A 25982-nucleotide genomic window follows, 5' to 3' on the forward strand; every position below is an offset into this window, starting at 1 on the left:
TGAAAGGAAATCAAGTAATGAACCACATAGCAATAGAAGTGCGACGTCTCAATATTTCCTGAAAACCCATATTGGCTAGGATAATTTGCTTTTATTACCTTATTTACACCAAGTTTTAGTTAAACAATGATACTTGAATAATTTTGTGCTATTTCTGTTATGGTTTTGTGGACAGTATTTGACCTTATGGTAACTAGTTGGGGTCAGGTTTTGGGGTTTTGATTATTGGTATGAAGTACTGACAGAGGATCTTATTCACACCAAGTTTTAGTTAAACACTGGTACTAGAATGATTTTGTGCTACTTCTGTTGACAGAGAATGGCATGTTAATACCATATAGGTACCCAATGTATTTTCCATGTTGTGACGGAGGCCTTTTTTGCCTTGTCCACCCGAGAGTCCCTTGAGTTTGCTGGAATGTCGATTAACTTCCGTTCCGGCAAATTCGGTACTCCATATGTCCTATTTTCAGCAAAGGTCATGCTGAAATTTTCCGTGAATTTTAGCACGACTTTGCTAAAAATAGGACATATGGGGTACTTGTGACTAATGCATGGGCCGAGGTATCTTAGTAGTTAATTAAGTAGGATCAAGTACCCCGGCGTACTTGTGACTAATGCATGGCTTTTAGGGTGCCTCGGTGTCGATAAAACCGAAATGATGAAAGCTTAGGCTTTTAGGGTGCCTCGGCGTCGAAAAACCCTCAATGATAAAAGCTTAGCTTTTAGGATGCCTCGGTGTCGACAAACCCTAAATGATGAGACCATGATCTTGTTCCTTGACAATAACCAACTTTTTGACCAAACTTTGTTCCTATTTATAGAGAAACATGGCCAACAACGATGAGGCCGGGGGTTCGGGCGGCAAGAAATTCTGGGAGCTGTCCCAGGAGATGGAGGAACAACCTCACTTGTATGAGGACGCCGCCTTCCCCACCGATCCTGAGACCACTGATGGTACCGCCGAGGATGACCCCACTGATGCCACCACTGATGGTGCCGCCGAGGATGCCACCACTGATGATGGCGGCGCACGCACATATGGCAGCCAACCGAAGAGGCAACGGAAGGACCGGCGCCCGACCGTGCTCCGCACCCTCAAGGAGGAAGTTACTGAAGTGGATTCCGACGGGAATCTAACGGCGCCCGAACGAATAGTCAAGGGGTACTCGCTTCAGCTCGGGTGCATTCTCCGGAGCACCGTCTCGATCAACACCGAGAACCTGAGGCATCCTGACAGAGGGAATTTGCGCAACCTCCTCTTCACGAAGCTGCACGAACGATACAAGTTCCCCGCTGAATTTGAAAACACAAGCCTCAAAGGGAATAAAGTGAACAATGCTGCCCTCACGAAGATGAGCAAGGCCCTGTCTACTTGGAAAAGCAATGTGAAGAGAATGATCGAGAAAGGTGAGAGTTATGAGAAGATCAAGGAGAAAAATCCTTCGATCACCGAAGATGACTACAACGACTTCAAGATCAATTGCTCGAGCACCGCAAACTCCGATCAAGTAAGTGGGGGAAAGAAATGCGGGAGCTGAACTTAGGGGAACACACACTCGGTCCCGGCGGTTACAGAGTGGCGGAGCCTATATGGGACAAGGAGGAGGCGGACCGTGCCGAGCAAGGCCTACCGCCCCTCTTTGATAAATACGGTGACAAGCAGACCAGGAACTTTGTCAGGGCCCGGTACAAGAAGGACCCGAAAACAAAGGAGCTTACCACGGATCCGAAGACCAGGGCGCTTGAGCTTGTTCTGGTAAGGAATACACCCCCGCATAATTAGCTCCATATGGTTGCATTCTAATTAATGAAGCCAAATTTCTAAATGGTTCACATTCCTTCCGCGGGCGATTGAAAGCAGTAGCGCAGGGTCGACTAAGAGCAACCCTTGGGACACCACTCTAAATAGGGCGTTGAATGTAATGAAGAACAAGGATAAGCTCAGTAAGCCGACGTCAGCTGGTCGTGTGGCCGGCAAAGGCTTGTCGACAAAATGGTCGTCATACTATAACACTGGTGGGCGAAAGGAGAAAAAGACCAGCTCGGAAAGCCAGACGCGCGAGGTTCAAGAACTCAGGGCACAGGTGGCGCGGATTCCGAAGATTGTCCAAGAGCAAGTGCAACAACAACTCGGAGCGACGATCACCGCCATTGTGCCTACCTTGATCCAGCGGATTAGTGCATGGATTGCGGGCGGCCAACAGGGACTGCCCCCGATTCCTAGCTTCACGGCCAGCAACTCGCAGAACGCGATGGCAGGGCCATTGGTGTCTCCGGCGGAGGCGACATTGGTGTCTCCGACGCCGGCACGGGAGCTTAATGCACCCGGGTGTACGTCGGCCGGCACCTCTGCAGCAAGTGGCCCCTCCGTCAATTGCACGCCCGCCGTTGGCGGTGCCTCGACATTAGCCGAGCTCGACGCCATCATCACGGTAACTAATTAAGCCTCTCTCGGCCGAGGACTTCATCTCCTTGCCTTTGACTGGGCATCCCTGACGCCCTACATGTTTTCGCAGGGCGCCGCCGATGTTCCGTGCACTCTCCTGCACTTCGTGAACAACGAGTTGGTCGATGTCGCCAAGGGCAAAATCGTTCAACCGGGCAACCCCTTGTTCCACGGTACCCAGATGCCACCCAACTTGTTTAGGGTTCAACTGGTTCGGGTGCTGCCAGGCTGCGACGAGTTGTTACCTCCGATTCGACCCGTCGGGGCCGACGATGATGACGTGATGACCCTCAGCGCCTGCCTGAGCTGGCCCCTGCTTTGGCCGAAGAGCCAGATTCGTTTGGGGGCGGGGGACACCACCCCAAAGACAACACCGCCAGTCGTGCCGGCGCCAAGTCGGCCCCATGGCAAGACCGCCGCAACGGTGCCGGACATCCCTATGCCACTGGATCCAAACATGCATATGGCACAGGATCAGAACGACGACGACGATGATACATTTGCCAACGTCGATCAGTACTTTGCCGATCATGGGTACGGTGGCGACTTCATGGGGCCTCCTTCTCAAGAACCCAACCCAACAAAAGACGTGCGCGATCTAGCTGGTACCGCGGAGAAGCCAAGTTGCAACAGGCGTCGTCTGCAGTTCAGCTCTCAGGAGACGCCTCCAGCTGCCGACTTCACCGAGCCTCAGATAGGCGAGGTGCGAAATATGATCAGCCCCAACACACTCAAGAAGGCGGTCTGTGAGCAGAACTCGGTCCCATTACAGGAGAAGAAGAAGGCACGCAAAAGAAAGACTAACAAGGGTGCGGGCCCAGCCGGCACCGAGTACGATCCGTGCTCAGGACGGGCCACCTTCACCTGAGGATATCTCGAGGAGGGTGCATGTGGCGGGTAGGCCGATGCTACCGAGAAATATGCTCGATGCTGCAACCGGTGCTATGCGGAGTCTGCATGACAGTGTTCTTTCTTTGGAGAAGCGGCGTCTCGGAGAGAAGGATGTGGCATACCCGGTTTTCGCGGCCAAGGTGCCAGAGGGCAAGGGCTTTGTGGATAACTCCATCGGGGGTACGATCGTCCTGCGGTTTGATGACATCCACGCTATGTTGAACCTTCATCCGCTGCACTACACCTTCGTTCGGCTATTTTCGCTGAGTATGGAGATGCGGATCATTCGCGACAAGACCCCGGACATCGTGATAGTCGACCCCTTCTACATGCGTGCCAAGATCTTGGGCAGCGCTGGGGACCGGCAAGTCGCGAGTTCTTACCTCGAAGGCGTCATTCTGGCAAACCAAGATAAGGATAACTTCCTCGTGCCTTACTTTCCCGAGTAAGTCCTCCCCTCAACCGCCCCGTAACATATGAATTCTTAGATTTCGATCGTTTTTCTTTTAACATTCCGTGTTTTCTGCAGTGACACACATTGCACGCTCATCCTCCTAAGCCCCAAATATTCCATGGCCACGTATTTCGACCCGGACCGTCAGTCGAACGTAGACTACACAAATGTCAAGAAGGTTCTTGATGATGTTCTCCCCGGCTACGTCAAATCTGGAGGCACCTTCACCAGGCCTATTCGTAAGTACGGCAAGCACGTGTTCTCCCACAATACGACGTTCTGCTGCGTCAAGCAGCCGCCTGGCGGTCAGAAGGGTGCCTACTACGCCATCCATCACATGCGGGCGATCGTACGGGACCATCATCAACTTCTGCTACCGAGTAGACTCAAAGATTGGGCCGCGAGCGTGTCGGCAATCCAGGACGCGGACATCAGACAAGAATTCTTTCGCATCCAGTCGGAGTTTGCGGAAATCATCCATCAAGATGTCCTTCGTACCGCGGGGCAGTTCTACCTCAGAAATCAACCGTCCAACAGTGACATCGACACAATCCTACAAATGCAGGCTGACAACGCCCGTTCTTTCATGACTCCCACGATAGACGGCGGCTTCATCCACGCTCCGGTCCCTTGAGTCGAGTCGAAAGCAGTGATGCTGTGTCTAGTTCTGAAACATCGATTGGCTCATGTTGTAATTAAACTTTAATGAACTTGTAGTATGTCTCTTTGGTTTCGAGAGTCGTTCAACTTAAGATGTAATCGATGCTATTAATGTCTTGCTTTTCTCTTCCGATCGTTCTGTTGCATACTTATATATTGCTTATGTATTGTCTGTGAATTGGTACTAACGTTTCGTTTGGCTACTGCATAGCGATGCCGTGGTATGTCGTGTACAAGGGTAAGGTTCCCGGAGTCTACGACGACTGGGAGGAGTGTCGGAGACAGGTTCACCGATTCAGCGGTAACAGTTACAAAGGGTACGCCACTAGGGCCGAGGCCGAATCTAGATACGCCCGCTATCTAGCGGGAGAGGGGAGGGAGCGTTGGAGGAACCGGATGAAGACGAGTTTCATCGTGATGATGCTCATCGTGATGACCGCAGCTCTCTTCTATGTGATGGTAGTTTAGATGATCGATATCGACTTGTAATGTGAAGACAAACTCGCGGTCTCGAGACTTGTAATATAATGTTCTATCTTTGTTCGGTCTTTTCAATTCGGAGACTAATATGATGACTTGTATTCGGAGACTAAAATGATGAATTGTATTCAGAGACTAATCTTCTATTGTATTCGATGAATCTGTTGTTGATGTGTGCTGTCTATATTTTGTCCAATTATACATTTTGTAACCTGTGCAAAAAACAGAAAATTAAAAAATAAAAAAAACCTAATATTCATACTAATGGCGCATCACATCATAGTGCGCCATTAGTATGCCAAAGGATACTAATGGCGCATCATTAAGCAGTGCGCCATTAGTATGCCGAAGTTACTAATGGCGCATCTTGCTGTCGTGCGCCATTAGTATGCCAAAGCACCTGGGTATACATGGCCCCTGGGAGGCATACTAATGGCGCACTGTTGTATATACTAATGGCGCATCTGAGGTGCGCCATTAGTATACCAGATACTAATGGCGCACCAGTGGTGCGCCATTAGTAAAATATACTAATGGCGTACTACTAATGGCGCACCACTAATGCGCCATTAATGGCCAAATTAGGTGCGCCATTAGTAGGCCTTTTCCTAGTAGTGGGTGAACGCGCGGAAGGACAAGACGGCGCGCGCGTTGCTGCTCGGAGCGCTACCGGAGGACGTGTTGCTGCAGGTGTCGACGAAGCTCACCGCCAGGGAGGTATGGGACTCCTTGAAGGTGAGGTTCGTCGGCGCCGATCGGGTCCGCGCGGCGAGCCTGGCGACGCTGCGCGGCGAATTCGACCGCCTGAAGATGGCGGACGGCGAGGAGCTCGACGTGTACGGCGGGAGGCTCGCGGCGATGGCGGCGAGGTATGTCAACCTCGGGGAGATGCTGGGCGACGCGGCGCTCGTCAAGAAGTTGTTGGATACGGTACCGGATCGCCTCTTCCCCGTCGTCGCCGGCATCGAGCAGTTCCACGACGTGATGACGATGGCGTTCGACGAAGCGCTTGTGCGGCTGCGCGCGTTCGACGAGCGGGTTCGGCGCCGTGGACAAGACGGCGGCGAGCGTGGGGGTGAGCAGCTCCTCATGACGGCGGCGCAGTGGGCAGCGCGGGAGCGTCGACACGGCGGTGCTCGGGACGACGGTGACAACAAAAGCGTGGCGTCGAGCAGCGGCGGGAACCGGCCCGGCGCGGGCGCTGCTACAAGTGCGGCGAGCACGGCCACTTCAAGAGGGACTGCCCCAAGCTGCGGAGGGAGCCGGCGGCGGAGCGCGCGTTGCTGGTGGACGTCGTCGGAGTCGAAGACGGCGGACTCCTCTAGGCCACGGCTTAGGGGGTGAATGTTAGGAATAAAGCCGCGGCCGTCACGGTGGTGATCACGTCGGGTGCGTGTGCGTGCGCGCACCGGACATGCCGGGACCATGCGGGGTCGCGTGTGTAGTGTGTCTGGCTATAGTCCGGCCACAGTCCGACGTGTGTGTTTGGCTAGGTGGTTAGCTAAAGTGTGGCCGTGCATGTAGTTGGCTAGCGAGTTGGTTAGTTGGCGATGGAGCCGGAGGAATGACCGCGTCCAGGGCTGTTTGGTGGCCGCGGCGTCTGCGTACGGGCGCGACGGGAACGTGAGCCAGGTACGGCGTGGGACGCGGGGCGTGGGTGAGTACGTGCGTACGGGCGCGCGTATATAGCCTGGCTGGCCTCTGTGTATCGCTGGGTCGTTGTGTTTTGAGGTTGTGCTCAGGAAATACATAACGAGGCCATTCGTGCGGCTGCGGGTGTTCGAGGGCCCGGTAAAACTACCTATGCCTTCTATTTCCTCCTTCTTCCGCCTTCTTCTTCACTGGTTTGATCCAGAGAGAGAGAGATAGGCAGCAGCTAGGGCAGTCTAGAGCACGGGTAGACACCGACAATTGGTATCAGAGCTTCGGTTCGGGCGATCACCGCCGACCATGGCGCTCGTCCGTCATGGCGGAGGCGCGGGCGGATCGGCGTCGATGGCGATGCCGATGCTCACGGTGGACAACTACACCGTCTGGGCGATCAAGGCGCAGGCCATCCTCGACGTGCACATCGCGTGGGAGGCGGTGGCGCCGGGCGATGCGGTGGTGAACGCGCGGAAGGACAAGACGGCGCACGCGTTGCTGGTCGGAGCGCTACCGGAGGATGTGTTGCTGCAGGTGTCGACGAAGCTCAGCGCCAGGGAGGTATGGGACTCCTTGAAGGTGAGGTTCGTCGGCGCCGATCGGCTCCGTGCGGCGAGGCTGGCGACGCTGCGCGGCGAATTCGACCGCCTGAAGATGGCGGACGGCGAGGAGCTCGACGTGTACGGCGGGAGGCTCGCGGCGATGGCGGCGAGGTATGCCAACCTCGGGGAGACGCTGGGCGACGCGGCGCTCGTCAAGAAGTTGTTGGATACGGTACCGGATCGCCTCTTCCCCTTCGTCGCCGGCATCGAGCAGTTCCACGACGTGACGACGATGGCGTTCGACGAGGCGCTTGGGCGGCTGCGCGCGTTCGACGAGCGGGTTCGGCGCCGTGGACAAGACAGCGGCGAGCGCGGGGGTGAGCAGCTCCTCATGACGGCGGCACAGTGGGCAGCGCGGGAGCGTCGACACGGCGGTGCTCGGGACGACGGCGACAACAAAATCATGGCGTCGAGCAGCGGCGGGAACCGGCGCGGGCGCAACTACAAGTGCGGCGAGCGCGGCCACTTCAAGAGGGACTGCCCCAAGCTGCGGAGGGAGCCGGCGGCGGAGCGCGCGTTGCTGGTGGACGTCGTCGGAGTCGAAGACGGCGGACTCCTCTAGGCCACGGCTTAGGGGGTGAATGTTAGGAATAAAGCCGTGGCCGTCACGGTGATGATCACGTCGGGTGCGTGTGCGTGCGCGCACCGGACATGCCGTGACCGTGGCGGGGTCACATGTGTAGTGTGTCTGGCTATAGTCCGGCCATAGTCCGACGTATGTGTTTGGCTAGGTGGTTAGCTAAAGTGTGGCCGTGCATGTAGTTGGCTAGCGAGTTGGTTAGTTGGCGATGGAGCCGGAGGAATGACCGCGTCCAGGGCTGTTTGGTGGCCGCGTCGTCTGCGTACGGGCGCGACGGGAACGTGAGCCAGCAGGTACGGCGTGGGACACGGGGCGTGGGTGAGTACGTGCGTACGGGCGTGCGTATATAGCCTGGCTGGCCTCTGTGTATCGCTGGGTCGTTGTGTTTTGAGTTCGTGCTCAGGAAATACATAACGAGGCCGTTCGTGCGGCTGCGGGTGTTCGAGCGCCCGGTAAAATTACCTGTGCCTTCTATTTCCTCCTTCTTCCGTCTTCTTCTTCGTTGGTTTGATCCAGAGAGAGATAGGCAGCAGCTAGGGTAGTCTAGAGCTAGGGTAGACACCAACACTTCTACCGCCTCCGACGAGCACAAATTTAGCTGGTGACTTCATCGCCAAGATGCCCAAGTAGCTACCGCTGCACGCGTGCAATAACTCCTTCCGCCGGCACCCTGCCATGAACGTGCCACTAGTCCACTCCTTCGTGTTTGCTGGCTCGAAGCCGTCTACGCACTTGCAGGTTGGGACTGGCGCCGCTGTCTCGTCACAGTAGCCATACGGGCCACAGTAACCCTAGAGATTGCATTCAGTAGGCGGCCACTTCGAAACGACAGTCCACACCGACGACCTGCTACTCCAGATCTCAATCCGAAGCTCACCAGAATAGGTTAGCACTGACCTTGTGGGCGGGGCACCATCAGAGAGGCTATATGTGACGTAGATCTCACCGCCGTTGTCGATGACGGATACATACATGATAAGGCCACTAATGTTCATGGTCACCGCTAATTCTTGCTGGCCTACGCTCTTCACTTGGTACCCCATCCATGGCGCAGTACGGAACACCAAGTTTCACCATCCCACAAGAATGCTGGGAAGGGTGTGTTTGGGTCGTCACCGTAGGAGAAGCACCCGAGCGAGGGGTCTCCGGGTCCCTTCCACGATACCAGACGATCGCCAATACTGCCCGTGCTATATTTTATCCGGATCTTCATCCCTGGGAGGAGCGTGTCTGTGTGGTGGTCGAAGCTCTGCCACACCGTGGAGCCATTTGACAACCAGATGACGAGGTTGCCAGTGTTTAGAAGCACTGCCGTCAGGGTAGACGGACCCGCCGGCGTAGTGGTCACGTTGGCCGTCATCCAAAGGACACGACCACTTTTATTACCTTCGGAAATAATGAGGTTGGAGGCGTTGGTGAGGAAAGGCATCGGTGCGGAGGAATTGTTGTTGGTGATTGGGGTTTCATGGTTAGCAACCCACACAACTGTGAGCTTGAGGATGTTGTTGTACCATATGCCAAGGTACAGCTTGTCGGAGGAGTTGGAGGGGTTGAAGAAGCCCAAGGCGAACATGCCACCGTCAGAGATGATGGTTGTGCCAGGGGAAAGCGCCTTGCCGGGGACAAGGCGGTCATCGGAAGCACTTAACGGCAGGAAGATAATAATCAGGGCCGTGGTGTAGCAGAGGAGAGCTGGCGAATCCATTGATCGGTCACGCCAAAATCGTAATCACTAAGCTGTAAGTCTATAACTATCATGTAACTAGATATAGATCCTGCTAAATGTAGATATCACTGGCGTAGAACCTTGCTGGTCTTACAAAGGACAAAATGCTCGCAGGAACGCAGCATCCACGAATGTCCGACCGCGGAGGCACATGATTGACTAATGCAAAGTTGCCCAGTTTTAGAAGAGTTGGTTTTCCAAGTCGGCATGTGTTGGGATTTATAATTCAGCTGCCCACGTCGGAGTTAGGCTGCCAACATCACTGGCACTGCTAACTACTACTCCCTCCGTTTCCAAATACTTGTCTTTCTAGACATTTCAAATGAACTCAACATACGGATGTATGTAGACATATTTTAAAGTGTAGATTCACTCATTTTGCGCCGTATGTAGTCACTTGTTGAAATCTCTAGAAAGACAAGTATTTAGGAACGAAGGGAGTATATAGCTAGATTTGTTTATCATTGTTCTTTAAGTCACCATGATGTCGAGTACATTGCTTCCCACGAAAGGCAAAATCTGTCTTAGCAAGACACACAGATCTAACTCAAGACTATATAGTGACCAAAACATTCAATTATACTGACCCGGCCTGGACCATATGGCAATGCGGTTGAATCCCAGTATTTCAATTGTTGGGCAAACTGGGTTTCCAAGAAACGGCTTGCGGGGGGGGGGGGGGGGGGGGGGTCATCCAAGGATCAAACAATCACACGAGTACGACACCGAGATTTGTTAACGAGATTCATCAATATGGCTACATCCTCGAGGCCTGACTACGGGCGCTTCTCCCCGTGACACCGTCACAATATCGCACACCGGCCACCCGGGCGCTGGCACACGCCGCCGGCTCCCCCTTGCGTGCCTGTCCTATTATGTTGGCATATGCTACATCGTGTGTCTAGCCCCGCTATATATGAGAGGCCTAGGATATAAGTGTCCTACTAGGACACGACTCCATGTCCTATCTAAACACAATACTACTCAGAGTCCAACCGTAACCTACCTTGTACACAATATTCGACACAACTCTAACAAACTCCACCTTGACGAATATTCTCCACCACCTTGAATTCGTCAATGCGTCAAACTTCCATGTACATTGGACTTGAGCTTATCCCGTGAGTACCTCTGTTACTCAAAAGACTCCATATGACTCCACCTACAACTTGTAGTCCCTTCTTTTCTTGACCACTGTCAACACTCGAGCAAAATTAAGTTTCATAATACTCTAATTTGCGCTCCTAACTTTCAGAGTATCCGTCCAACGTTATCACACACTGATCACTGACCTGCGTGAAAATGAACAACTCACATATTAGGAGTCACACATACGAGTTACCTAAATTCAACATCACCGCTCCTTTCTTAACCCCCTGTCTAAAACTTGAAGAAATTTCACCGCTGCTTGTAATCATTCCGAGTCAAATTCGCAGTTGTCTCACCACATGTATGACCACCAGAGCCCTGGCCCGTCTCCATGTTCATGCATACCGCACGCCTCGCCGCTATTACCCTGTCGAGCCTCCACTGTCCCGGTCGAGTCTCAAGGATCGCGGACCCACACCACTCAACCCCCACTGTAGAGTACCACCGATCATCACCGACCGATGGCGAGTTTCACGCTTCCATCAGACCACTGGGCTCCAGTCCAAACTGCATGTCACTCGCTTTTCCCCGCTGAATAGGCTTCGATTCTCTAGATCCTTACACCGTAGACCCTCAATCCAGCTTTACCTTCAACATGACTCCATGGTAGATGATCAGTCCGCCCTCGCGCCCCATCGACTTCAAGCTCTCATGTGCACCGTCTTGAATCAACCCGGCGTCATAGTCTTGTCGAAGCTACACAAGCCCTTGGGGCCCGCGTCACGTGTTTCCACGCCCAGAAGTCGGTCACCATCAGCATCACGCTCCTATGTCGTCATCGCCGATCCCACCACCGTCTTCTGTACCAACCGACTCGCGTCGATCCATCAGACTGCCTAGTCCAACCCAGCCGAACTTGTCCGACTGCAACGACACGCTCCAGACTCCTCAAGCCTTCACCGTAACCAACGCCATCCATACACAAAAGTGTACCAGCAAAGAAAACCCAAAGCACAATCCTTCATAGCCTTCCCGCGTGAACACCAAAGGAGATTAACAAAGCAAGCCCAGCTCCTAATTGACCACACGTACATAGCTGTTGAACGAGCTTCTCTATTTCTTTCATGATAGCATCCCGGTCTTGACTAGTCTTCGTGTCTTTTTTCTTGTCAAACAAATCTCACGATCCATACTCCAGAGCTTCAGCTGTCTCAACACCATGTGTGCACTTACCTTATGCATGGCCGTTCGGCACACCAGCACTTCGAGCCTATTCACGCCTAGCAACCACAACCCATGGCATACATGGGCCTAGGTCTCCGGACATTACGGCCCAGCCGCTGGCCGCTACTCCGATCGAGCAGTCGCTCGTGCCGCTGTTTGCCGGTGCCCAACCACCACCTGCACGCGTCTCACGCCGAGCCACGCCCACCGCTGAGGTTGTACACATCTATATTCGTCACACGCTTCCGAGACTTTCGCCGAACTCGCCGAGATCAGTCTGGATCGCTGCCTGCTGATAGCTGAAACAATCCGCCGCCGACTTGAATCCCTCGTATTGTCGCTTCCTATCTCCCGAGTCCCGACTCTCCGTCTGCTTTCGCCAGCTCTATTGTCGGGTGCGAAGCCGTTGATAATCACGATCCAACGCAACACTTAGATTCATCCTCCAGACCAACGAGTCTGCCTCCTAACCTAGCTCTGATACCACTTGTTAGAATAAACCCGAGGCATACTGTCAATCATCCGAGGACCAAACAATCACATGAGTACGACACCGAGATTTGTTAACGAGATTCACCGATATGGTTACATCCCCGAGGCCTGACTACGGGCGCTCCTCCCGTGACACCGTCACAATACCGCACACCGGCCACCCGGGCGCCGGCACACGCCGCTGGCTCCCCCTTGCGTGCCTGTGCTATTATGTTGACATAAGTTACATCGTGTGTCTAGCCCCGCTATATATGAGAGGCCTAGGATACAAGTGTCCTACTAGGACACGACTCCATATCCTATCTAAACGCAATACTACTCAGAGTCCAACTGTAACCAACTTTGTACACGATATTCGACACAACTCTAACAATGATGATGGTTCCACTAGAGATTGGCTTGCTAGGGACAAGCCAGTCGTAGGGCATGTTCAATGGCCAATCAATCTCTAGCCAGTAGGCTATTGATGCCGCACCATGATTAGCTTGCACCGAGCCTTGGGTCACAAGCAAAAAAATAAAATAAAAATGCTCTGACGACTTGTTCCAGCATCTATCCACATGTCGAATAAGATAATTCAATGATGCAAAGTTTTTTGGAGTTATATGCGGTAGATTAACATGGAGTGGTTAATTTTGCGTTGGATGGAGTCGACATCTCAGCTGTTCAAGTCGGAGTTGGGATGCCATCGTCACTTGCTTACCAGTCAGGCTAGCGACTGAAATATTAAGCGATACCGGCCCGGCTGCTATGGGCCGCCCCGATGCGTTGGATCTTGCTAGAAAGGGGAATCAGAGTTCTGCCCCTCTCGCGGCGCTCCCGCGAGCGCCCCGAGGGGAACCCTAAATCACCGTCCCCTCCTCCCCATCCTCTGCCCGCTTCCCTCGCCGCCGCCCAGCGGGGCCGCCGGGCAAAGCCTGGCCGACTGGGGCGGCGGCGGGGCCTTCTTCTCCCCTCAGCCCGTGGTCCATGGCCGGCGCGGGACGGCTTCGCGTGCGGGGGCGCTGGCCTATGGCGGGGGCGAGCGGCGCGGCGGTGATCCGTCGGGATGGCGTCGGAGGTCCCTGGTGGCGGCTCGGCGACGTCTTGGTGGGTGCTTGCGGCGTGGCGGTTGCGGCAGGGCCAGATCGGGCGGTGGCGGGCTGGCGCGCTCCTGGCCAGATCCTCGCGGATTTGGTCCCCGGTGGTGGCGGACGTCGCGGGGTGGCGGCGGAGGTCCTCCTGGGACCTGCGTGCAGGTGGCTTGCAGCTGCGTGGCTGCAGCCCGTGGTCGGCCGGTCTGCTCGCGGCACCGGCGGGACTTGCTCCGGCGTGTGGTTGTCTTCGGCTTTCTCGGGTGAGCTTCCTTCCTCCCCTACAGACTCAGGGACGGGCGCAACAGGCAGGGGTGGTTCCATGGTGAGGTGTTGGTGTGCCGGTGGGCTTGCCGGAGGTGGCTGTGGACTTCGGGTAGGGGGCAGGGGTTCCCCTCCGTTGCATCTGGCGGCTGCTCTGTGGCGGCCGGAGTTCCTCTGGCCCAGATCTGGCCGCCGAGGCCACCAACCCTGCCAAGGTTTCCGCTTTGGGGTGGAAAGTCTGCTCCTCTCCGGTCGGTCGTGTCGGTACTGTGTGTCCATGGTCGAGGATGGGGCTCGGATGCTTGGGCGGCGGCCCTGCTGGTGGGAGCCGGGGTGCTTGTGGGCGTAGCACGTGGCTCGGGCGCTGTCCGGTCACCATGGCCGTGTGGGCGGCATGGTGGCCGGGGTGTGTCGTTCAATGGTGGTGGCGCGGCTGTCCGTACCCCAATTTGGTGACGTGAGTGTTGGCCGGGGTGAAAACCCGCTCTGTCTTGTCAGGCCGGCGATGACGGCGTTCCAGCGTCGTTCCCTTCTTGAAGGCGTCGTCGCGGTATCTTGCTTGTCACCGTGGTGCTCCGGGGGAAACCCTAATCCTTGGATTGGGCGGTGGCGGCGATCTGGCGTCGTTCCTTTCTTGAAGGCACCGCCTTGGAGCCCATTGTTCGTCATGCACGACTTCTCCTCATCGTGGTGACTCTTCCACGGTTGAGGGCTCCGACAACTTCATAGTAGTGCTTAGGGTGTTATCGTTGTTTGCTTGGAGTAGTTTGGAGTGATGTTGTTGTTTTCAGCGTCCTTGTATCTGCCTTGGGTGTGTGTGTTGTGTTGGTGTGGGGTGTGTGTTTGTATCGACTTGCTCGGTGATTGTTGCTTTATTTATAAAGCGGGGGGAAACCCTTTTTCTCAATCTTGCTAGAAATAAAATCATTTTCTTAAATTGCAAACTGTGATATGTATACCCTCTAAATCTAGCTAGTACTTAAACGAGTAAGAGGAATTTGATCTTTAAACCCAGCTTTGGTGTGGCCTTGACGATTTGCTCTCTCTATCATTGTATCTGCTTTTTGGACAGTGTGCTGGCGTATTGGGAGATGGAAACATATGCAGTCCTCTCTGTATGTGATCTTGTTGGCCGACAACTATAGTTGATTTTCTGCTTCTGGCACGAGGATGTGACCGAGAGTTGACACGCCAGAGTGGCAGGTAAACTTACCACGCCAAAACCAAAGTGAACCTCTAATCAATGATCAAAATCTGTCATGTTAAGTGCGTGTTTGCGATGAAGATTTGTGCTCGCGATCTTCGAATTTCCGTAGAAGCATCAATCTACTGTGGTTTAACAATTGTAGTTAATCTGTGTACATCACCATTTTATTACTGTGTCCCCTTTGTGAATTCGAATGAAGTGTTCGAACCAGGCTTTGTGTTACCTTTTCAGAGTTGCTTCTGATGATCAGATGGAAATTCACTGGATGGTCATTCTGAATGGCTCGCAGACTCCAAAGCTGCATGCGAACACATGCACTTACGGCAGTCAACATGCTTGCCTTACTTCTACAGGATGGTGCACCTTGATCTTTTTTGTGTGTGTCAGTGCCTGAGCACCTTTGTTTGGAGCACCACAAAATTACGTATATCCGATGTATAGTAGTCACTCTCATTGAATTTCTTTTTCTTCACATATTGAATTGTACTTTAGGTACATCTTACTATCTTGTTTTTCCTACCGAGACTGCTGTCGATGCCAAAACCAGAATAGAAACACATTCATTGGTAATGACTTCTAAACAAAGCATAATCCTTTTGATAGTGTGCAATACATTTTTTTTCCAAAATGTGTATGGTGTGCACTAATATGAAGTTGATGTTCCAAGAATATTTCAATATATCTAGAAATAAAACAAATATTATCTCATCGCCCCTCTATCTCCGTAAGTGTAAACCTATTCACAGAAGTTTGAAAATAATTTCTGATTTGCTCAATATGAGAACTTTGTCGTGCAAAGTAGGCGGGGCGATTCGGGGTTGGAAGTGTGGTGCTTCCATTCTCTAGGACGAACACAACATATGACATACTGGTCTGTCAGCTGGGTTCTCCTGGACACACAAGAGTCCTACATGGACACAAAGCAAAACTTCATCGGTGAACAAGTATCCATAATAGCTGAGTCCAACAAATCATCGGTCTTCCCTTCCTTCCACATATTCCATGACTGGAAAAAGGAAGAACATATAACTATTAATTTCTTTGCCAAACTAAAAACACTTCAAAAATTGGTCCACTTGCATTAAATAATAGAACACGAGATAAGCCTTGCGCATACTCACATAGACAGTGAGACTAGGGAAGCCCATGGTTTCACTATAGGAGCTTCTCCGTATTCCAGTGACAACCTCCAGCAGTAACACGCCAAAGCTGTAGACGTGAGACTGGTAGAGAAAACACCTTCCATTGAATACTCATGAGCCATGTAACCACTGTTGATCAATTATATTAGTTATTAAATGGGAGGCTAATTATTCAGAATTAACATTAGTTTTCCATTGTACTCACTATGTTCCGACAACGCGTTGAGTATTTGCATTTTGTTGATTATCACCAAAGATCCCCGCCATACCAAAATCTGCTACTTTAGGTTTCATATCCACATCTAGCAAAACATTTCCAGCTTTGAGATCTCGGTGAATTATAGTTAGTCTTGAATCCTAGTGGAGGTAGAGAAGTCCCCTAGCGACCCCTTTAATGATATTAAATCGTGTTGCCCAATCCAACAACATTTTACTTGAATCATCTGTAAAGAGAAGCAGACGTAAGAAAAATAAAACAATTTTTTTAGCTGTTTAAGGGAATTATGTTGTGTTTCCGCAATATGCACCAAAAAGGGTAGCATCTAGGCTCTTGTTAGGTAGATACTCATAAATCAGCAACTTTTCATCCCGCTCCCCACAACACCCAAGAAGTCGTACCAAGTTTCTATGCTGTAATTTGGCAATTAGAATAACTTCATTCTTAAACTCCTCTGTTCCTTGTTGAGAATCCTTACTTAGCCTCTTGATAGCAACTTCTTGACCACCCAACATTCCCTAGAGAATTTTAAGGTAAAATATTGATTTAGTTTTGTTAGACAAACCAAAAAATTCTAACGATTTTAGAATACATAATAGGTAGTTGACAAACGAGTTACCTTGTATACTTTGCCAAAACCTCCTTGCCAATCATACATGTTTTAGAGAAATTGTCTGTCGCTTGGGAAATTGTCTGGCAAATGGAAATTCATGCTCATGGGGGGTGTTTCCTTCCCGAAGTTCGTGAAAGGTACTCATACCGTTGAATGTTACATTCTTGTATTTTCTCCATTTTTTTGTTCTGGCTTGCTCCCACAATATTATAGTCATTTTTATCTAATAAACATACGAACATGGCAAAAAATAAAAAGTTCTATAAGAGTCGGACAAGGAAGTGCCAAACTTCCCGTAGATGTCAAATCGGGGGGCGGGGGGGGGGGGGGGGGGGGGGGTCGGCCTCTTATACGCAACTTTTACCTGTTGAGCAATTGCCCATGCTCTTGGCACCGTTGATCACTAAGGCAGAATTTTGTCTTTGCTTGACAGGTGACTATTGCACTCAAGGCCCCATCTGCCTTTGCGTTCGATGAGTAGTATCCCATCCTTACTCTTTTGGGAGGCCAAATCCCGTAGAGATTGTATACGACTGTCCCTTGGCTCAAATGTTTCATAAAAGGATAGAATCCAAGCTCTTTTGGAGTGGTGTATGGTTATCTTTTGACCACCAATATCTTTGACGTTCGTTTACTATTTCATGTATAAGCTCACAAAAAACAAGAGTAAACAACCCATGGGGCACTTTTTTCACAAGGAAAAAGAGAGATCTAACAATATGGCGACGGCTTGGCACATGAGATGTAAATCATCTAGCCTTCCCTCTTCACCCCTCATTAATCCCACCATGTGAGCACAGATATAATCAGAGACATATGTCCTTTAGTGCATAACGTATTGATCATCTATCGCTCTTGTTTCCTGTAGCCAGTCGAAGCCGAGTCTAGTTTCTCTAGCATGTGGACTCCAAGCAAGCTTAAACTCACCTAAGGGTTTATTTGCTCTAGCTTTTGTAGATTCAAGATTTCGAAGCCCAAGGATAAAGTACAATAATACATACTCCCTCTATCCGGAAATACTTGTCATCAAAATGAATAAAATGGGATGTATCTAGATGTATTTTAGTTCTAAATACACCCATTTTTGTTCATTTTGATGACAAGTATTTTCGGACGGAGGGAGTACATTGTAAGATGATGTATTCAAATGTATTATCTAGCTAGGGAGAGGGGGTGAATTTACCTTTGAGTATTCTCCATGCGAAGCAAATGCTAAGTACCAAAACACCACTTCCTAGAACTGGCAACGCAATCCTCGCAATATTGCTCTTTGCCCTCATCCCTGTGTAGTACATACTTAGCATAAAAAAGACAAACCATGAAAGTGAAGTATTTGAGAGAACTAGTGCATGGATATATTTGGTACCATTTGCTCCATCCAAGCCTGCAAGTCGGAGATAGAGTGTATCACTGGCAACCGAAAGTGTCGTGCCAAACTTGCCAGTGTCAACCAACTCCCCCACCCATAGCAAGCACCTTGTCACGTCTCTCCCATACCTACTATTGCTCAGGTTGGCATATTTATATGCCACACAGGAGCAGTTGCGGCTGCACTCTAATTTACACTCCCCGAGTGTGCTTTTATTCCCTCCAACAGCCATGAACCTATCTGGTGACTTCATCCCTGGCAAGGCTAGGAAGCTATCACTGCACCCACGCAATGACTCCTTCCGTTGGCATCCCGCCAAGAACTTGCCACTATTCCACTCCTCTATGCTTACTGGCTCAAAGCCGTTGAGGCATTTACAACTTGGGATGGGCGCGCCCGTCTCATCGCAGTAGCCATTTGGGCCGCAGTAGCCATAGTAGTTGCATTCGGTGGATGGCCACTTCCAGAGGACAACCCATGCCGATGACCTATTGTTAGCATCGCCAAGACAAGGACTGAACCACTGGTTCAGTCGAGACGAGTTATTGTCAATCAGCAGACTGTAGCGGATCCGGCAACAGAAGATGGCGCGATAGAATTCAATCAAGGAGATGGGCCGGCCCAGCGGCCCAAGCGAGCAACCAACCCACCACGTTGGCTCGACGACTACAGCCTGGCCCGTTAATCGAGCTAACGGTAACTGGTTTAAATAGAGATCGATCTCTTACTGTAATAGTTGGCTAGGATTGGAATGACGGCTTCGGCCGATGTAATCGGATAGCCGTGAGGGTGGTTGGGTGGCCAGCTACCGAACTTTTCCCTAATTCGAATTTTGAATCCCTAAATTCCTTCCCGATCTAGTGAGTTGCTTACAGTTGGTATCAGATTCGGCGGTCCTGGAGCTTCCGCAGCATCGCCACGGGACGCGGTGGCGAGATCGGCGGCGATTGGAGGCGATGGACAAGCTGTCCGAGGACGGGCGCAGCGTCTACGCCCTGTTGCGGGCGGATTTCACCGCCGACTTGGACCAGCGCTTCAAGGAGCACGGCGACACCCTTCTCCAAGCTGTCAACAAGCTAATCCAGGCGAACACGACGGCGCTCGACGCTCTCCTGTCGGCGCGGGTGGACGGCGTACGGGACGAGTTCGCCCTCGAGATCGAGCAAGTCCGCGGCGAGCGACCGCGGGAACAAACCGGGCGCATCGAGATCTCGTCGTCACGGATGGCTGGGAGTGGTCGCGGCGGCGCCTCCGACTCCCTTGGCATCGATCAGGAACACCAGGGGAAGGCACATAACACTTATGTCCCTCCTCCGGTCAGAGGTGCGTGTGATTCCACTTTCCGTGCTTGTTCTCCTTCCATCGGTGATGCGGGCTACCCGGATACTGCTGATGCGTTTTCGTTTGGTCTTCGCGCGGATCTCCCTCGATTCAATGGTGTGAATCCGAGGTTGTGGCAGAACAGATGCGAAGACCAGTTCAAACTCTGGAATACTCCGCCGCACCGATGGATTTCGCTGGCGACGTCCCAATTTGAAGGAGCAGTGGCCCGGTGGTTGGAATCAGTCCAACGCAAGTCGCCAAACATTTCATGGTCTGAATTCTGCTGCAATTTGCAGAGTCGCTTCGGCCGAAATCAACACCAGACACTGCTTCGCCAGCTCTTCCGTATAGCCCAAACCAGCACAGTTGCGGATTATGTGGATAGATTCGCCGATTTATATGATCAGTTGTCCGCATATGAAGAAATCCCCAACACCTTGCACTACACTACCCGCTTCCTCGATGGACTCAAACCAGGGGTTCGCGTTGCAGTGGCGCTTCAGAAGCCTAAGGATCTAGATTCAGCATATGACTTGGCCTTGCTGCATGAGGAGCTCGGGGAAGGAGTAACCCATATCAACTCGCCAGCAGGCGTGCGATCAGGTCCATTTCCACTTCCACTTCCTCTTCCCTCAAAACCCCGTGTCAGTGAAGATCGGCGACAGTCTGACACTCTGAAACCAACAACAACTGACGACAAGTTGTCTGCATTGCGCGCTTACCGCAAGTCCAAAGGGTTATGTTTCGTTTGTGGAGAAAAATGGTCCCGTGACCATGTGTGTAAATCAACAGTGCAGTTGCATTTTGTTCAAGAACTAATTGCTCATGTTCAGTCGATGGAGTCCACCCCGACAGATAGTTCAGAGTCAGAGACAGCTTCTGTTCACAGTATGAGGTTGTCAGCTGCTGCAGTTGGGAAAGACCCCAATGCTCCGTCCTTACAGTTGGAAATTCAGTTGCAAGGGCACACTATGGTATTTTTAGTGGATTCAGGCAGTACTCACTCATTCATCGACAGCTCTTTTGCTCCTGTGTTGGGGCATATTCAGGTTACTACTCCAGTTTCTGTTACAGTGGCAGGAGGAGCATCATTGCAGTGTTCTCAGATGTTGAAACAATGCAAATGGAGTTGTTGTAGTGCTGAATTCTCATCTGATTTTCGGCTATTGCAGTTTTCCACTTATGATGGCATCTTGGGCCTTGATTGGTTGGCTCAACATAGCCCTATGCAAGTGGACTGGACTCAGAAGTGGATGTCAGTCCAGCAGTCTGGCAGAACAGTTACTTTGCAAGGCTTGTTGCCTGCTGACCTTGCACTTACAGTGATATCATTGTTCTTCATTCAGTGTTCTGCAACTTCTTTAGTTTGTCCCGAGATGCAAGCAGTATTGGACAAGTTTCCTACAGTCTTTCAATCTCCCACTGGCCTCCCTCGTAGACGAATGCAAGACCATTACATTCCTCTGATCCCTGGGGCCCGACCAGTTTCTGTCAGGCCATACCGAATTGCTCCCCAGTTAAAAGATGAGTTAGAGAAGCAAATTGCAGAGCTCTTGTCGTTGGGAATGAGTCGACCCAGCAAAAGCCCTTTTTCCTCTCCTGTCCTCATGGTCAAGAAAAAAGAAGAAGGGGAATGGAGACTTGTTGTTGACTTCAGACATCTGAATGCTATAACCCTGAAGAGCAAATACCCAGTACCCATTATAGATGAGTTGTTGGATGAACTAGCTGGGGCATGTTGGTTTACCAAAAATGGACCTCAAAGCTGGATTTCACCAGATCAGGTTAGCTCCAGGGGAAGAGTACAAGACTGCATTCCAAACACACCATGGCCACTTTGAGTTCCTGGTAGTTGCCATGGGCTTAACTGGAGCTCCAGCAACATTTCAGAGCACTATAAACTTTGATATGTCCCCCCTGCTCAGGAAGTGTGTGCTGTGTTTCTTTGATGACATACTAGTTTTCAGCAAAACATTTGAGGAACACTTGGAACATGTTGCTCAGGTTCTGACAATTCTGCAAGAGAAGGAATGGAAAGTTAAGATGTCAAAGTGTGCATTTGCTCAACAGGAAATTGCTTACTTGGGACATGTCATTTCTGGTTAGGGTGTGTCTACAGATCCTGCCAAGGTAACATCTGTCCAACAGTGGCCTACTCCAACTAATGTTAAGGAAGTCAGGGGTTTTCTTGGACTCAGTGGTTACTACAGGAAATTCATTAAGCACTATAGGATTATTGCCAAACCTCTCACTGAACTTCTCAAGAAAGGGATGCCATTTGTATGGACCAGTGTTACTGAAGAGGCCTTTGTGATGCTCAAACAAGCTCTAACATCTGCTCCAGTATTGGCTGTGCCAGATTTTTCCAAACCATTTACTGTGGAGACTGATGCATGTGAATATGGCATTGGAGTTGTCCTCATGCAACAGGGTCACCCATTGGCATTTGTTAGCAAGGCCTTGGGACCCAAGAACAGAGGTTTGTCAGTCTATGAGAAAGAATACCTGGCTATTCTGTTGGATGTAGATCAGTGGAGGTCATACTTGCAGATGCAACAGTTTATTATCAAGATTGACCACAAGAGTTTGGCACACCTGCAGGATCAGAGATTGCATACCCCTTGGCAACAGAAATGTTTAACTAAGTTACTGGGCTTAAATTACACAATTCAGTACAAACAAGGGAACACCAATGCTACTGCTGATGCACTTTCCAGGAGACCTCCTGATGGAACAGTTCTTTTCCAGATTTTTTGTGCACAACCTACATGGTTGCTGGAATTTGTTCAGAGCTACAATGGTGACTCTAAAACACAAGACATTTTACAACAACTGGCCATAGATCCTGCATCTAAACCACATTTCTCTCTGCACCAAGGTCTTCTTCGCTACAAGAACAGTATATGGGTTGGGCCTGATGCAGATCTACACCTCAAAATTTTTACAGCCTTTCATGCTAGTCCAGTTGGGGGTCATTCTGGCTTTCCAGTCACATATAAAAGAATAATCTCCCTCTTCAGGTGGCAAGGAATGAAAACCTTCATCAAAACTCAAGTCCAATCCTGCTTGGTGTGTCAGCAAGCTAAACCAGAAAGAGTTCAGTACCCTGGATTGCTATCTCCTCTGCCAGTACCTTCCAAAGCTTGGGACACCGTGTCTATGGATTTTATCTCAGGTCTTCCTACATCCTTCCAGTACAACTGCATACTTGTGGTGATTGACAAGTTCTCTAAATATGGCCATTTCGTTCCTCTCTCACACCCCTTCAATGCTTAGAAAGTGGCTGAAGCTTTTCTAGACAATGTGTACAAGTTGCATGGTATGCCCAGGATTATCATCTGTGACAGAGACCCTGTTTTCACTAGCACATTCTGGCAACTGCTTATTTCCAAAACTGGAGCAGAGCTGAACATGAGTACAGCATATCACTCAGAGACTGACGGCCAAACTGAAAGAGTAAATCAGCAAATTGAGTGTTTCTTGCGGTGTTTCATCAGTGCCCATCCTACTAAATGGAGCAAATGGTTGCCGCTTTATGAATTCTGGTACAATACCAACTGGCATTCGGCACTGAACAAAACGCCTTTTGAAATCATTTATGGGCAGACTCCACGGTTCTTTGGAATATCTGCTTCTGATACAATTGCTCCCGTCGATGTCCAATCGTGGTTGGACTCCCGACAGTTGATGATCGCATCAGTAAAACAGCACTTGTTGCCTGTTCAGCAGAGAATGAAGCATCAAGCAGACAAGAAACGGACTGAACGAGTTTTTGCTGCCAACGATCTCGTGTTCCTCAAACTGCAACCATACGTGCAATCATCAGTTGTCAGAAGAGCTAACCACAAGCTTTCATTCAAGTACTTTGGTCCTTACAAGATACTCGACAAAATTGGAGAAGTGGCATACCGACTGGAGTTGCCTCCTGGTAGTCGCATCCACCCAGTGTTTCATGTGTCTCAGCTCAAGAAGTTCATTCCGCCAACGACTTGGGTGCAAACACAGTTACCCTCTCCTTCAGCCAGTCTGCAAGTGCATGTTCAGGTTCTAGATCGTCGCGTTCGTCAGTCGGGCCGCAAGACAGTGATGCAAGGTTTAATTCTCTGGAGTTGCGGTACACCAGCCACTGCTACTTGGGAGGATCTGGATTCGTTGAAGCAGGAGTTTCCCCGAGCTCCGGCTTGGGGACAAGCCGGTTCACAAGGAGAGGGGGATGTCAGCATCGCCAAGACAAGGACTGAACCACTGGTTCAGTCGAGACGAGTTATTGCCAATCAGCAGACTGTAGCAGATCCGGCAACAGAAGATGGCGCGATAGAATTCAATCAAGGAGATGGGCCGGCCCAGCGGCCCAAGCGAGCGACCAATCCACTGCGTTGGCTCGACGACTACAGCCTGGCCCGTTAATCGAGCTAACGGTAACTGGTTTAAATAGAGATCGATCTCTTCCTGTAATAGTTGGCTAGGATTGGAATGACGGCTTCGGCCGGTGTAATCGGATAGCTGTGAGGGTGGTTGGGTGGCCAGCTACGGAACTTTTCCCCAATTCGAATTTCGAATCCCTAAATTCCTTCCCGATCTAGTGAGTTGCTTACACCTATTGTTCCAGCTCTGGAGCTGATACTGGCCAGAGTATGTTAGCATATACCTAGTGTGTGGGCCGCCATCAAAGACAAGGTAGGTGAAGTAGATCTCCTCGTTGTTGTCTACTACAGTCGGGTAGGTGATGATATCTGTGCTGGTATTCGCCTGTTGGTATAGATGTTCGCACCTCACTTGGTACCCAATCCATGGAGGGATACGGACCACCGGGCATGCTCCATCCGAGAGGAATACCTGGAGGGAATGTGTTCGTTTCACCGCCGAAGGAGAATCGGCCCGGTGAGGGGTCATCGGTGGCCTTCCGAGACACAAGTCGCTGGTAGTCGCCAGGATTGTACCTGATCCGAACCTTCATGCCCGAGAGGAGCGTGTCGGTGAGGTCGCCAAAGCTCTGCCCCAGTGTGGTGCCATTCGACGACCGAATGACGAGGTTGCCGGTGTTCATAAGCACCGCGACCGGGAGACGAGCTCGGGCCAGCTCCATAATCGTTTCTCGTCATCCAAAGGACACGGCCGCCACCATGAGACAAAATAAGACTGGATGTGTTGGTGAGTGAGAGCATTGGTATTGTGTTGTTGGTGTCCGGGATTTCTCGGTTGGCAACCCACACCACAGTGTGCTCGGGAATATCGTTGTACCATAAGCCAAGCTCAAGGTTTTGGTTACCGAATGAGGCATTTTTATCGAGGGGGACTGGTAAACGCGGTTACCACGGTTACCGAGAAATACCGATAAATACCGAGAATATTTTGAACGAAATTTATAGTTGAATTTTGAATTCAAATAAGTTAATGAACGAATATTTGAACCAAAGACCTCTTAAAACAGGAACTAAGTTGCTACCAACATGCCAGAACCAACTCTCATGACATTAATTAGATCCTACGTACTTTACTACAAATCGAGTGTTTAAATTCAAAAAATTTAAAAAACTGGTATTTTTTGCTTGGTACGTGGATTTACCGAGGGGCACGGAAATACGCGGTAACCACGGGAAATCTCGAAATTTCGACCGGTAACCAAAACCTTGGCCAAGCTACAACTTGGCTGGAGTTGGAAGGGGCGAAGAAGCCTAAGGCAAAGCCATCATCGTCGGAGACGATGGTCTTGCCGGGAGAGACCGGCTCGCCAGAAACAAGCTGGTCTTCCGACGCAGACAACGGCAGGATCAGAAGATCAGCACCACCGTGCAGCAGGTGAGAGCTGACCGATCCATCGACTGAGCAGTCTTTTCCGCAAAAAAAGAAAAGAAAAAAAAGACTGAGCGGTCTGAGAAATCTAGTGCAGTAACCACATAGGCAGACTATTTAAGCGCTAAGCGGGCAAGTACTTGCATGGAACCTTGGTTTACACGCAAAAAATGCTTTGACGAGCGCAGCATCCTGGTATGTTCTACGGAGTATCGTTGAAGAAGATAACTGAATAATGCAGGTTCTTGGAATGGAAGTCTACCACGTACGTGGAGTGTGTTGACATTTCGGCTGTCTAAGTGGTAGTGGAGTTGGGAGTCTACCGTCACCGAGAGTCTGAGACTAGTGACTGAAATATTAAGATGTATGATTGGAGAACAGTCGCAGGGCAAATCCATGTCCGGTGGCCATCTGGACGCAGCGCTGTAGTTTGGGATCTCTATTCCTGCCAAGTACTGTAATTTACATCATAAATAGTTAGAAAAGAAATGTTTGCAGCGTATACGGATAATGGAGCTGCAAATGGACTGCATCATAAAAGTTTGAAATTAGATGACTTCTAGAAAGCATACGGTCAAGCTTTTATAGTTTTGACTACTGACAAATACAATGATAATTCAGATTGTTGTAGACCAAAGTAGTACTATTAGATTTTTCATGAAAATACTTTCACTACATAAAAAACAATCA

The 25982-nt window shown here is 50.7% G+C and overlaps 2 pseudogenes; one reads left to right on the plus strand and one right to left on the minus strand.

The window, feature by feature from the left end:
- Positions 1-7141: 7141 nt before the first annotated feature.
- On the plus strand, positions 7142-7742 carry LOC123107661 (uncharacterized; annotated as a pseudogene).
- A 551-nt stretch (positions 7743-8293) lies between these two features.
- LOC123101544 (putative G-type lectin S-receptor-like serine/threonine-protein kinase At1g61610) lies at positions 8294-24664 on the minus strand (annotated as a pseudogene).
- Positions 24665-25982: the final 1318 nt, after the last annotated feature.

Source organism: Triticum aestivum, chromosome 5A, assembly GCF_018294505.1.
Source record: "Triticum aestivum cultivar Chinese Spring chromosome 5A, IWGSC CS RefSeq v2.1, whole genome shotgun sequence".
Taxonomy (NCBI): Eukaryota; Viridiplantae; Streptophyta; class Magnoliopsida; order Poales; family Poaceae; genus Triticum; species Triticum aestivum.